General features: G+C 36.3%; 1 long non-coding RNA gene across 4 annotated transcripts in view; it reads left to right on the top strand.

Annotated features, from left to right (window-relative positions):
* LOC111933369 (uncharacterized) overlaps nt 1-13948 on the top strand; it is a 274768-nt gene that overhangs the window by 24252 nt on the left and 236568 nt on the right. For all 4 annotated transcript variants that reach the window (XR_015274546.1, XR_015274548.1, XR_015274547.1 and 1 more), the window contains one exon: nt 7208-7272. This is a non-coding gene — a long non-coding RNA (uncharacterized LOC111933369). The remainder of the gene's footprint in view (nt 1-7207; nt 7273-13948) is intronic.

Here is a 13948-nt window from a genome sequence, read left to right as displayed (position 1 = left end):
ACAAAATAAATTTGATTCACTATTTTGCTGACTGTTATGAACCCCTGTGAAAATACATTTAAAAGACCTGCACTCCAATCAGGGTACATGCAGGTAACACACACAAAGTTCTCTGGATGCTTTCTGCTCCTCTGCATTGGCTTTCAAGGCAAGTGCATAATTATGTGTTCGTGTTGTCATGGCAATTGAACCTGCAGTTGTCAGGATGTGGAAATCACTTGTGCTAGGCTGGAACAGAGAATTTTGGTTGAAGATAACCATGAGACTGTTGATTTAAGCTTGACATGGACATGGACATGGACATAGGTTATTCAGAGAAGGATCTAATTAGTATCTAATACTTCCCAATTATTAGGATTGCTCCACATTGTATCTTCATGTGTTGGAATAACTCCTTCAGGCTATTGGCACAGATTTTTATATTTTATGGGAGTTTTTGACCTGATGCTGTAATCCTTTATGAGGAAGTTAATTCTCATTTCATAAGTTCAAAGGCACTGAAGTGTCATGTTTGGTTGATGCAGATGCTAGTTCAGAAGGGAAAGAGGAAAGTTTAGGAAGAGAGCTAAACATTAGTAGTGCTACTGTCTCTTGGAGTAAAAATGGGACAGGGACATAACTGAGTCTGTTTGGCTCAGACAGCGTTCTGGCTTTATAAAATTTTGAGAAAAAGTTAGTTGAAATCTTGACATATTTAATAGGTTTAACAGGATTTGATGAAATTATATTTTCAGCTGCTTTTGTGATTTATGATTACTGTAAGATAAAATAATAAGTGGAAAAGAGTCTGGAAAAAATTCAAGAAATTGTCTAAATACAGAATCTGTTATAACTAAACCATTCCTGACAGACATCTTTCTAACCCGTTTCCAAAGTTATGCAATATTTTTTTTATTTTCCTTGCACATTTGTCTTTACCTCTGCAAAGTTGGGGAGTTTTTTTATGTTTAACTCAAAGCTGTACTTTTAGAATATAAGTGCATATTTGTGTTATATAATAATCGTTTTTTAAAGTATTTTTTAGAATAAGATCCAATATTTCAGTCTTGCTGATTGTTTCTAGACTGCTGCTCTTTCAAATTAACTGCATCTTTTAATCTTCAGGCAGTGTCCACTACTAGACAGTATTCCATCAGAAGCAAGTAAAGGTAAAATATCATTTCAGATGGCATTCAGCACCTGCTTTATTCTGACTATGAGGCTTCCAGTATGATAACTGCTTTTATTGGCAATAGCTTTGTGGATTCAAGTTTAGCTCCTGATGCAGATCCTTTAGTGCAAAACTGTTGTGCTGTTTCCAGCTTATGTTTCTGCAGTTCATTATTTCTGAGAGTAAGAATAATGCAGCTACCCTTGAGTCACACTTAATCTTTTGCAAACCATTTCTATCAAGATTTTTGTGGACTCTAATTGAGTCTCCCAGTGTGCCTGCAGATGTTCCCAGCTTAGACACATCTTCAGATGCTCCCAGGCACACAGTGGGATTTCTGGGATTGTCCTGTGCCAGGAATGGGACTAAATGATCCTTGTGGGTCCCTTCCAACTCAGAACATTCTATGATTCCATGAAGCATTTTGGAAGTGGTCCCTCTTCTCATATCAGGATTAATGATGAAAATACAGAATGGAGCTGGACTCAGTGCTGACCAAGAACTCCATTAGCTACCATTTTCCTTGTACATGCTGATAGCTAAAGCACAACCTCTTTTCTATGCTATTTACCCTGTAGTAACACTGTTTACATGATGTTTCTTGGTTTTATTAGGAGAAAGTACTGTGCAAAGATGCAAAAAGGCTTTATAAAATCATGAAATGTGGCATCAATTATTTCTCAAGGCTTCTTGCTTTGTTGTGCCTTGTTCTTGATGAATCCATGCTCAGTTACCAATTGCCTAATTTCTTTTTAGGTGATTTACAAAATGCAAAAGTAAAGAAAATTAAAATAACTAGGCTATCATTTTTTCCTCTCCCTTCTACAGCAGCCATAATTTTTGCTCTTGTAAGGGCTTTTGTACCCATCTCGATCCATCATGTCCTTTCTGAAATAATTCTGATAACAGCTTTCAAGCAGTTACAGCTCTGATATTCATCCACTTTTCCAAGACTTTGGGCAAATGTAATATGTAATTTGAATTGTTTGACTTACATATTTTCATAATAATTTATTTCTCTATTCTGTCCTAACACTGTGCCTCCCTTTCATATATGTGTGTGTTTATATATATATATATATATATATATATATAATTTTATTGATTTTTTAGATAGCTTTTAATTGCAGGAGCCAGTGAATTGCAATTGACCTTCATGGTAATAATGGTCAATAAAGTCAGTAAACAGATTTCTTGGCACAATATGTCAATAGTTTGAGTTTGCCTCCAAGCTGCTGCCCAACCAGTAGTGTTTCTTGGTCCTCCTCTTACTCTGATGTGTATTTATAGAACTTCTTTTTATCCTTTGTCTCCTGCTAATTGTACCTCAATTTATTTTTTTTATTTTTCCAGCACTGTCTTTTCATGCTCATTCTATTATTTTATACTTGTATTTCACAGTTTCCACTTTGAGATGTTTACATTTTATACTTGAAGTCAATAAAAAGCTGAGTTCTAGCCAAGATGACTAAAATTTAAAGGATTTATGCCTATATTTATATCCTTCCATTGTACTGGAGCAATCAACATCATCTTTCTTTATTTTCCTTTTTGTTGGAAAAAATAAAAAGCTGCTTTTCTACTGATTTCTCTTTTTCTCTGTTTCTGTCTTGGACAACCATGTTTGCCATGTCTTGCATATCTGACATCATTTAGAGCTACTTAGCTGGGCTAAGAATTATCAGTGTTACTGTCTTCCTTCACTTGTAAATCTGTGTTCCTCTATTGCTGGGTAAAAATATGTTTCCTTTTTTGTTTTGTTTTGGTTTTTTTGTTCAAGAATGCATGTTGAATTTTAATGGAAAACAATTTCCTAACTGGATGTTATGAAAACAGACATTTCTGAATGTTACTCCTGAAGTTCAGAGAAACATGGAAGAATGTGTGCAGTCCAGTTTCTTCACCAGAAAATGAGATGTTTCACTCAGCATAATTTCTTGTGATCAGCCAGCCTACCTCTGTCTGCTGCATTTCTTTGAAATGCACTGTAAGAATAGTTATTTGCACAGATTATTCAGAAAATATCTTCAAGAAGAATTTTGGACAGAAAAAAAATTGATATACACTTTCAATCCCCCAAATTATTTTGAAGTCAAATTATTTCCCCAAGAACTAATGGGACAGGGATAAGCAGTTATCTGTTGTGTTCACAGGGTCTATCTGTGCTGGCTGGGGAAGCTGACAGACATTGAGAGAAACAGACCTTTTCTATTCTGCAGGTGTCTTGCACTGACATGATGAATGAGAGAAAAATGTGACAATGTGATGTGGAGGCTGAGAACAAACCAAACACAATTCAAACAAAGATCAGCAAAAGGCCATGGAAACAGCTTTTAGGTGTTTTTTTTTCTATGACAGGAGTTATTCTCAAGGTTTTGGTTGTCTTGGCCCACTGTGTGGACACTGTGTGGACACTGTGACATTCTTAGTTACAGTGCTCAAAATTGATTTCAGTACCACTGGAAATTATGCTGTTTCTCTGGAATCAGTATGTCCAAACAGACTGTGTCTTAGAGGAACACAGAATGCAAAGAAAAGCTTAGAAAGCTTAAAAAGCTTAGAAAGAGTGTTGTTTGTTTACCTGAGAAATTTAATTTTGATTAACGTAAGTTATCATTCAAAAATGAAATAACTATTCAGAAATTTTCATGAAAGCTGTTTTAAGACATCTCAGTTCTGATTATTACAATGGCTTGCTATTTGACAGTTACCAAATATTAACCCATCCTTTGTATCAACCATGTTTTGCAGTCTCAGAAATTAATCTCAAATATTACTGCTTCTGTCTCCTTATGCCAGTTACTGGATCTTCTACGCAGAAGTAGCTGTACAGCAGTATCTAAACTTGTAATATAGAAATAGTCTTTTAACATAAAGAGTAAATGGTTGGACAGCAATACTTCATCAATATGGAAAAATCCAGAGTGGGAAATACAGCATGTACTTATAAATAAAGTCCCTTGTGACTTGTGTTCTGTGGCTCAAGTCTGTCTGTCTTAGTGGCAGTCAGTGCTTGCCTAATGATTTCTTCTGAAAATGACACACATCTATGTGGATTTTTTGATATGTTGCCTTGCTCCTGCCTTTTAATATGGGGTACTCAAATTATTTTGATACTATTATAAAATATGTTTTGTGCCTGGTCTATATTTTTTTTAAATAATTCTTAATATTCAGGTTGTGCTTCTTGGTGCCACTGAGCATAGAGGCAATAGTTTCAGAGTGTTATCTACAATGATTACAAGAGCTCTTTCCTCAGTAAGTACTCAGTAGGGCCCCTCACAGAGGATATAAAGTTGGGATTAATTGCTAATCACCTAGTAATCATCAATAGATCTCTGGAATAAGGGAAAGATATCATTACTACTAGGGCTTCATCAATGATCTCATGTATCTGAGCTGCTTGGGGGGGGTGTGTGTGCTCTGTCATTGATTATTTTTCGTGCTGGCAGCCAAAACTTAACACATACTGCTGCTGTTTTGCTTGTCTTCATCTTGTCTCTGCTTCCCAAAAGTGTTTACAATGAATTATTTAATATTTCTCTGTGCTAATGAATATATGTTTTCAGTGGGATTCTGTAATTCAACAATCCATTGGCTTCTGCAGCAAAGTTGAGGCTCAGAAGTTCCTCCCCTGCACCCAGTTTGTAGCCTCCCATGTGTTCTGTCTGGCTGTTTCTGAATCTTAGCTCACTAAAATGTGCTCCTTTTTAGCCTGAATTATTTAAGTGTCTTTACATAAATACTGCTTTCCTGATAGGTGGATCTGTGATCTGTGGCAAAGGGCCATGAGTCAGTGACTAGCTTCATTTCTGAAACTGCAGTATCACTGCAGTGGTAGAGCTAAAAGGAGAAATTCTTAAATATCTCCAAAAACTTGGCACATACCAGCTTCTTGGTGGTTGTGTAGCTAGAGCTTGAAACCAAATTCTAGATGGCTGTCCTCTCCCCTAGTGCTGCAGGTAGAGTGTGGGTGCCATTTACACCTGAGCTGCTGTTAGGAGGTTGAAAGGGGGATTCTCAGCTGCTTTAGTTCATGTTTTGGCTTTCAAGTACAAGTATTTGCATGCTTCTGCAGTTTTGCCCTACTTAGCAAATGTCATTTTAACAGCTTATGGGAAATTCCTACAGGGTTGAGATGTATTTGGAGCCTTAGTTCCACGCATAAAAGTGAGTTTCTACCTGTAAAACAAACTGGAGGGAATGTTGATCCTGACAGAGATCAGAGAATATTTTGCTGCCACATATTTGGCTTTAGAGGAGTGAAGGTTTCCCCCTCTGTATCTCTTGCTGATCAGCAAAGCCCAATGCTGATGCTGAGGAAGGGTCTTCATCTCCTAGGGGGCAGGGGAAAACATTCAAATAATACACTTGTAAGGGTGCCTAAATATACTATGAGCACTTAAAAAGCTATTTTGCACTCTCTATAAAATTGTATACCATCTTAATGAAAGAGAAATGTTAGAGACTTTCAAACTCTGTGAGGTGTTGCTCTTACATAGCTCAGACATCCAAGTTTCCCTTAATTAGCAAGGTTTTGTATAAAAGGATAGTGACCCAAAGGTTCATAGCTATTCCTGTAATTTGATTATAACTGTAATGCTTGTGTGACACCTTCCTGCCTATGATGTTGTGTGTAATCCTGTGTGCAGCTACAGCTTTGGGAAGTTCTATATTAAACTTGGTGCTGTGGTTACTCGTGAATGAAATTACTGGAAGAGTCTTGGACAAAAAAGTACATGGAAGGATTTAAGGCAGAACATGGCAAAGCAAAGGCTGCAATTATCTGCAGCTGAAAACAAGTAGCTTTTAATATGTCCATTCACCTAAGAAGGGAGGGAGAATTATAGACCACGTGCTCTTTCTCTCCCTTTTTCTATCATTTCTCTTCTTCTTTTTCCTTTATACAGTTTATCACCCATAATTTCAGGATGTGTTTTGTTTCTTTAAGCTGTTTTATCTATAGGCTTATGAGGTCAGTCATGTGTGAATTCTTTTGTTAGTCACCTCACCTTTTGCCTTGATGATAGAAAATTGATCAGGCCTAAAGTACAAGTTCAATAGACAACCCCCTTGGTCCTTTGTCTAGGAGAATAGCTACCATTGAAGGCCATGAGCAGGTTGCTATTAATATGACAGCCTGCTCTATCTCCCACTGTAATTTATAATGAAATACCTAATCTCCATTATTTTGATCCAAGCAGGCGATCCCATGAAAAAGTCTTTTCATCCAGTTCCCAATGGCAGTTACATGAGAAATGGCAAACCAATAATTTTTGTCAAGTTTTTTAAGCCAACAGAAATGCTTTTCCACTGCTACAGTTTCAAAAGGCACAGATAAAGCTCATTCACTGAGATGAATGAAAAAGCCATCTGGGGTTTTTCTTTTTGACTTCCTTTCCTTTTCTCCATCCTTGTAATCAAATTTGAGCAAAATCAAATGGGGCTTTCTATGAAAGTACCTTTTGTTGATCTGAACGAGCTGGTAATTTACAAAATACCCTTCCTTTGTGAGGAAGGCTAAAGAAAAAAAGAATCAGTAGCTTTTAAAGCTGGGCCTTGGTGGGACTCTAAATGCAGTGAAAGCAGTCTGTGTTGAGAGATTGAAATGCATTTCAAAGCCAGGCCTGAGTCAGGGTACAGGGAAGAAAAAACCTATGTGCATTTTATAAGAAGAAAAACCTGAATGGGAAGGGAAAAAGAGAGAGAGAGGAAAAATCTGGATAATACATTAATCATTATTTTGGAAATTGTCTTCCTTACTGACACATACTGCGTAACTAGTGATTGAGAACTTGGATTTTTGTTCTATTATAGGCATCTCAACATTTGTCTGTGCTGCTTTAAAGTTTGAGAGGCAAGGATCCTTGAACACTGCTGGACTATGTTTTAAATGTGTATATATATTTTTCAACTTTGCTTTTTTGGTTCTTTTTCCTTTTTTTTTTTTTTTTAACCTTGCCTGTGAAGTATTATGAGGAAAAATACTTGCAGGAAAGCTAAATTTATTCTTTTTTGCATGCTAATGTTTATTTTTATTGTATTTCTGCTTACCAGATTTCCTAGGGGTAATTATTTCCCACTGCCTCAGACCACAGGAGAGTGTGAACAGCTAACAAATAGTAAGTTTATGCCTTGTTTTTATTATTTGTATTTTATGATTAATATGAAAAAGCTGAGAATGTTTGATTAACTGCAAATTCAGTATTTTAAGAATGTTATGCAGCTGTATGAATCTATTAATGAGAAATATTGATGTTTAATGCTTATCATGTATTTTACTTACTATAACTGTTCAATGAGATAGAGATAAGTGCATTGTCCTATGTTGAAGATAAAACAGCATGTGAAATAAACATTAATTTACATGTCATATGCAATGATGTGAACAAGCCTAGCCCATATTTTAATATTTTCTTATTTACAGGCTTGCTTAGAATGCAAAATGTTTCTCCTTTTCCAATTCTGATTCAGGATATAGATGCATTTAAAAACAGCTTCCTGGCTGCACAATATAAAATATGACCGGCAATTTTACATAAATGTTGGAACTCATAGTGGAAACTCTGGGGTTAATTTTTATATTTAAGAAAGCTTCTCATGTTATTTTTACCTTGACTTGTGCTGTATTATGGCAGGAAGAGAGAGGTATGAATGTTACTGATTAAAATCTGATTCTTTTTGCTAATGAACCACTGGTAAAACCACAGGGGTTATAAAATTTTTCATTAAAAGACAAAGCTTGTAAATAATGTAGAACTCTGAAATCTCAGTTTTAAACTGTTTGTTTTAGATGAAATGAAATGAGACATTATTTATTTTGTGTTCCTTATGCATATGTGTGGACAGTGTTGTGATATCCACTTAAAAAGCAGGCTGTAGGAAAGCAGACTGGAATGAGTCTTTTGCTTTTTTAACATTACCAAAAATCCCAAGTCAACCTTATAAAGTTTGAGTGTGGTTTCCATTAGTGAGATGCCAAATTATTTAACAAATAGCTAACAAAGAATTTTCTTCATCATACCCTGACATCTGATTGAAGTGGAAAATGTCAAAAAGCTACTTTTGTGGCTGAATTAATTTCCCACTTCTAGTTCTTACTGTCCTATTCACTTTCAATTTCCTTCAGGATTTGTTTTCTCACATGGTTTTGAGCCATTTGCTGCCTCCTAATGACTGACTTATAAAACAGCAAACATGGAAAATTTCCAAAAAACTTTTTCTGGAGCTATCACTGTTATATATTTTGTAATCATCTACTGTTTTTTTCATATATTTATTATTGATGAAGAAATTTGTGAATTTTTAATGATTCTGCTATGTGATATTTTTAGCAGAACATCAAACTTTCCCTGAGAAATAAGGATACAGTGCCTTAACAGAAAACTTTCCTAGTGCTGAGGGGGGAAACAAAGACACAAGTGGTTGACTTTGTTTGGATCGTGTAATTTAGATAATGTAAGGATCTGTGCTTTCCCAGGCTGGCATTCCAATATCATAGGACACTTCTCTTCGTTAAATAATTGCTTCCTTCCCTCCTCTGTTTCAAAATCATAATTAATCTTTGTTTAATTTTCTGTTCTTTCTCCTTTATACTCTCTTAAACTTTAAGACATAGTCTTCCTCAAAGACTTTGTCAAACCTATTGGATTTTAATTAATTATTTATAAAATGAAGCAACAAAACAAGATAAGTTCTCTCATGGTCTTATCCATGTGTCAAGGCTTGTCTTCTTATTATGTTCTTACCACAGTGCAGTACCAGCCTGCTCAAGAAACTTTCTGACCTATCAAAATAAAAGTATTCAGAATTATATGGGATGTAGAGAACATAGATTTTTCTTGATATAACCTTTTCCCTCTCATGAAATCTGTAAGTAGTACAAATGGCTTGAATTGGGATGAGAGGGTTGAATGGATCTCTGACTTTACCCCCTACAATTTGTGTGTATTTGTGAATAGTCTCTAAACTTTTCCCTGCATGGAGTTGCACTCACTGACAGCACTCTGTGGCTGAATGAAGGCTTTTACACACTGGCTGCATTTTTCAGGAGAACGTTCAGCTGTGCCTGATTTGGAGCTAGCGAGTTTATGCTTGAACTTTTCAGGCTCAAGCACATTTTTCATTAGAGTATGAGGAATTAGCATAATAAATTAATTGCAGTATTTTTTTTAAATAGATGTCTTCCATAATTTTAATTATCTTTTAGGTAGGCTTTTTTGCAGGAAAGACTCACAGCAACAAACAAATGCTACTTTTTTTTGAGAATGTATATAAATGTGTACTTAATTTGTACACATAATTTTTATAGTCTTTGACTTGAATCATTGAGAGGAGTTTACAGTAATGACACAATAAAATAGGGGATTGAAGTTATTTAATGAGTTAACAAGTACTTTCTCTGTTAGAGAACATAATCCAGTGCAGCATAAAATGAACAAGGAAATGTACACTGTGACAGGTTAGCAGCACCATGGGTGAGCTGCTGTATCTGTTGAAGTGACCACTGAATATAATCAATAAGTCTCCTGCCCATGCCTAAGACGTTTAATCAGATGGTTTGGGTGTTTAATCAGACTGAGTTGGATGGGGATTGGAAAATATTTTCAATTCATTTTCAATGGCATTTTTTAAATAATACTAAACAGTGAGAGGTAGGAACAAAAGACAATAGTTCCTGGGTCTCATGTGCCCACTAGGGTTCTGCACTGAAAGAAACACTTTTCTTTCCAGATAAATTTTTGTCACTGAACACTAAAAGTGAACTCAGCCTTAGTGAATATACATAACAGTTTATGAGAATTGTATTCTCATAAAGATCATAAGAAAATGCAGATTTAGGCAGTGTCACATCTAGGGGGAGTCCCTTAAAGGAGAGATAAAGGAGAAAAAGGCTACAAAAATATGTGGGAATTGGAATGAGTATAGAGGGTTAAAGAAGAGATAAGAGAAATTCTAAGAGTGGTGGATGTTGTTGAGGTAAGGAAAGAGTATTAACCCTTCCACATCCCTGTGCTCAGGTCTTCTCCTAAGGGTCCTGAGCACATTTTAGATCAACTCTCCCAGGGCTGAGTGCTGCATTCAGTAGAAATTGATGTCTGTGTTCAAATTATCCTAAAAACAACAATTTTTTAAAGTTGATTTTTCCCACTGTTGTTACAGTGTGGTGAGCTTCAAAGAAGTACAAGCTTCTTCTCTGAAGCACTGAAGTGAGATTTCCCACTCAGGCACTGATAAGCAAACCAGGGTCTGGCTGCAGTGCTGCTGGAAAATCCTGGTTCAGTTTCTTCCCGCTGGCAATGCTCAGTGACCAAGGGGGAACTGTGGCATTGCTGATCTCTGAAAAGTAAAGTAGCATTCACAGTGCTCCCTTTTAGTCATGAGGTCCATCCCTAAATATCTTAGGATGCTTTCAAAATTCTAATGGTAATTTAGGGATGGGCCAGCAGGATCAGTGCATTTAAGAACAGGTATAGATACTTTTGTGGTCACTTAGAACTGTTGGACTAATGCCTTTCCAATACACTGTGAGTTTGGTTTAGCCAGGTCTATAATGAATTTAAAAATTTGCTGTTCAGCATGAACTGTGTGATAAAGTATGTTTTAGGAGGATTTTGTGTGATCTTCTGTGGGGGTTTTGAAACAGTTTATTCCTTGTGGTTTTATAGAACACCTGCAAAATACCTAAAAAAATTCTTGATGTTATTTTGAGCACTTACAAGGACATTCCCTTTAGTCATTGTGGGTAGCAAATATTTCATGTTATATGAAGGGTGATACAGAAAGATTTGTTCGTGGGAAGTATTTCTCTCTACAAAATGGTCCAATAAATTACTTCATTGTAATCTGCCCAGGGATTAATATACAAGACTCAAGATAAAAGGTTTTTATCAAACTAGTCTTTAAAACTATCTTTTTATTTGCAAATTTCTTGTAGGATATGTTGAAAAAGGTTCCAATACTGTTCTTATAGTTTTGTTGCATATGGAAGACTTTATAAAACTGACCATTTTCTATTTAGCTGTTATTTTTTATTCAAAGATCATAAAATCTGTGGCACAGTGGGACTATCTTTTTATCTTCCTGGTTATAATAAAGCAGACCTGGGAGACACACAGATGAATATTTGTGGCTTCAACTTCTTCAGGGTCTCTAAGGGTATACCAGGAGCAATATGAAATTGTTCTCTACTTACAATTTGTCCTCAGACTTATAAAGCTGGAAGATGAGGAGAAAGGTGTCTTGTAACCAACCTCTGAAAAAACTTGATCTGAAATAGGGTTCAGATGTAAAAGTGTTATTTGCTGCACACTGCTAGACTGCTTTTCACCTCAGAGGTCTCCACTGGGATCCCTTCTAACTGATTCAGGGAGTTGAAGATGTGAACTCATTATGTTAATGCTGAGGCATGTCCATTTCAGTATCAAGTGCTTGTAGCCCTGAAGATGATACTTCTGATTTTAACTGGCGAGCATCCCTTCCACCTCACTTAAAAACATAACTCAGTGTAAAATAGTTTTGTTGCAGTCAGTCTGTAAAAGGTGGGATATTTTGAACAGCCATACAGGGTGCTGTGTTTTGTTGGATATCATTCATTCTTCACTCTTCCAGTGAGTATCCTGCTCACAGGGATACCTAAGGCTCCAGACAGTCATTCCCTGTGCCATGCTGTGCAGGGAAGCCACAATGGCACCACTGCCCATGCCATCTTCTGAGCAGTCCAACTCAATCTGGAGAATTATGAAAAAGTATTTTCACATATTTTCTCTTCTTGTTCTTTGAAAGAAAGTGGTTTAAATCATATCCTGATCTGAGCTGTGGTTAATTTTGGTTGTTAGTGAATTACATGCAGAAAGCTCCCAAGTACTGTTGCTTTATCACATCCATGTGACAAGGACAGTCTGTAGCAGATTGCAGTATCTGTTTCTGGTAAAAATTGCAGGAGTTTTTTGCGGTGTAAATTATTTGTAGCCATTGTTTCTTAATGCTGTTTAACAGGAACCAGGGGCTTTGAGAGGCAGCAGAGAAAGTCCTTTAGAGTGGCAGCATCTTCCTGGAGCTCCAGTAGCGTGTTAATCCTTAACTGTGCATAGGACAGTGGAGCCCCTCTGTATGAAACAGAGTGCACCTGGTGCTAAATTGCTGCCTTAATGATGGGATGGGATAGCTATGGCTGTATTTCACTAATTCTACCATCAATTTCAGCTAGTCAAAGAAAAGGTATTTTTGGAGCCTGGGACAAAAGTTGTTTTTTAAAGTAAAGGGCAAGCACAAACTGGTGGTGTAAAGTCCTTTCCCTGTTTCTGTATAGACAAAACCACCCACAACTAATTTTGAGATTATAACATGTCATGCTCATTTTGCATTTTATGCACACTATACATTTGATGTATGTAACTGCATCTTAGATTCTTGTTTTCAATATTCTTTATTTAAGTATTAGGGGGTAGAATTTGATTGAAATCATCAAAGCTCTAGACAAAGGGTTTATAGGAATGTTTCTTGTTCCCTTTATTTCAAACTGAAGAATTTTATGATGTACCAAGAATATGTCTTTTAGGTTTTTTTAACTTTTTTCATTTTTTTTTTATGTCCCTTTTCAACACTGTCTTTTCTTTCTTTACTGCTGTGTACCTCTGATACCTTTCTAGGCCACTGACTGATGGCTTTGGTGTCTGTTTATATATGCAGTAACAGACCCGGTTCTTGACTGTAGATTCTAGATGCTTCTGTGCCTTTTATCTGTGAAAGCAGAACAGTATTTTTATGCTAGCCTTATGTATGTGCATAGAAATAATTGTACCAGGAAAATACTGGCTGGCTGGCAACCTTACAATCAAAGGTCCTCTTTCAATTTAGGAGATTAAGGCAGGATAAATTCATGGGCAATAACACATTAAAGACTTTTCATCAGGCTAATGCAAGTCTTAAATGCTGTGGAAATGTGCTAATTATAAAGTAGCACTATTTTCCTAACTTAACCTTGCAGATCTGTGAAATTAATCTTGTACTGTCAGTAAAATACTTCTGAATCTGATGGAGATGGTACATCTGTGTGAAGAGCTCTGGAAATATTTGTCTACTTCTAGGATTGTATGTTTGCTATATGAAGTGATTGTTGTTGCCCATTCTGTGGTTCACAAGATGTGTGATAAGAATTCTCATCACTCTTTGATTCAAAAATGAAAAATAGTGGACTAAGAATATTAGACTAAGTTCCATCGTGATTGCATTGTTAGATCTGACAGTGTATGATGGTACCTCTTGAGCTGGAAACCTGAAGGTGGTTGAATTTCATTGATTTATGCATTCAGAAAGCATAAACCCTGTCCTTGTGCAAAACATGCCCATTTACAGTTTAAGGAAGCAAATCCTTGCAAAAACTCTGTTCTACCAACTCTTGTGCACCAATGCCTCCTGCTTTCTCTGCCTGAGCATCTCTGAGGCTTTTCTCATCAAAGCTTTGCAGTGCAGCTTCTCTGGTGTCCATCAGGCCAGGTGTGAATTTTCTTACACAGGCTGCTTTCAGTACAAGTCAGTTAGAAGCAGCAAATGCATGGGCAGCAAACATGGACTAAAGGGAAATTTGAAAGCTATTTGGTAGAACAGGTATGCAGATTGCTGACTAAATAATGTCTGGGAAGTGTTGTGGCATTTGAAGCAGGGAAAAATTAAAATAAGTGACAGAAACTGTAATCTGAGTTTTTTTTCCCCTGTTAAATGCACATGGTGAGGGACTGAGGTGTCATTTTGGTTTTGTATAAATTTCTTGAAGAATTTCAGCTTAAAAATGTTGCA

The sequence above is a fragment of the Cyanistes caeruleus genome, chromosome 10 (genome assembly GCF_971803275.1).
Source record: "Cyanistes caeruleus chromosome 10, bCyaCae1.hap1.1, whole genome shotgun sequence".
Taxonomy (NCBI): domain Eukaryota; kingdom Metazoa; phylum Chordata; class Aves; order Passeriformes; family Paridae; genus Cyanistes; species Cyanistes caeruleus.
The sequence above is the reverse complement of the archived record's forward strand: the minus strand, read 5'-3'. Positions and strand labels throughout refer to the sequence as shown.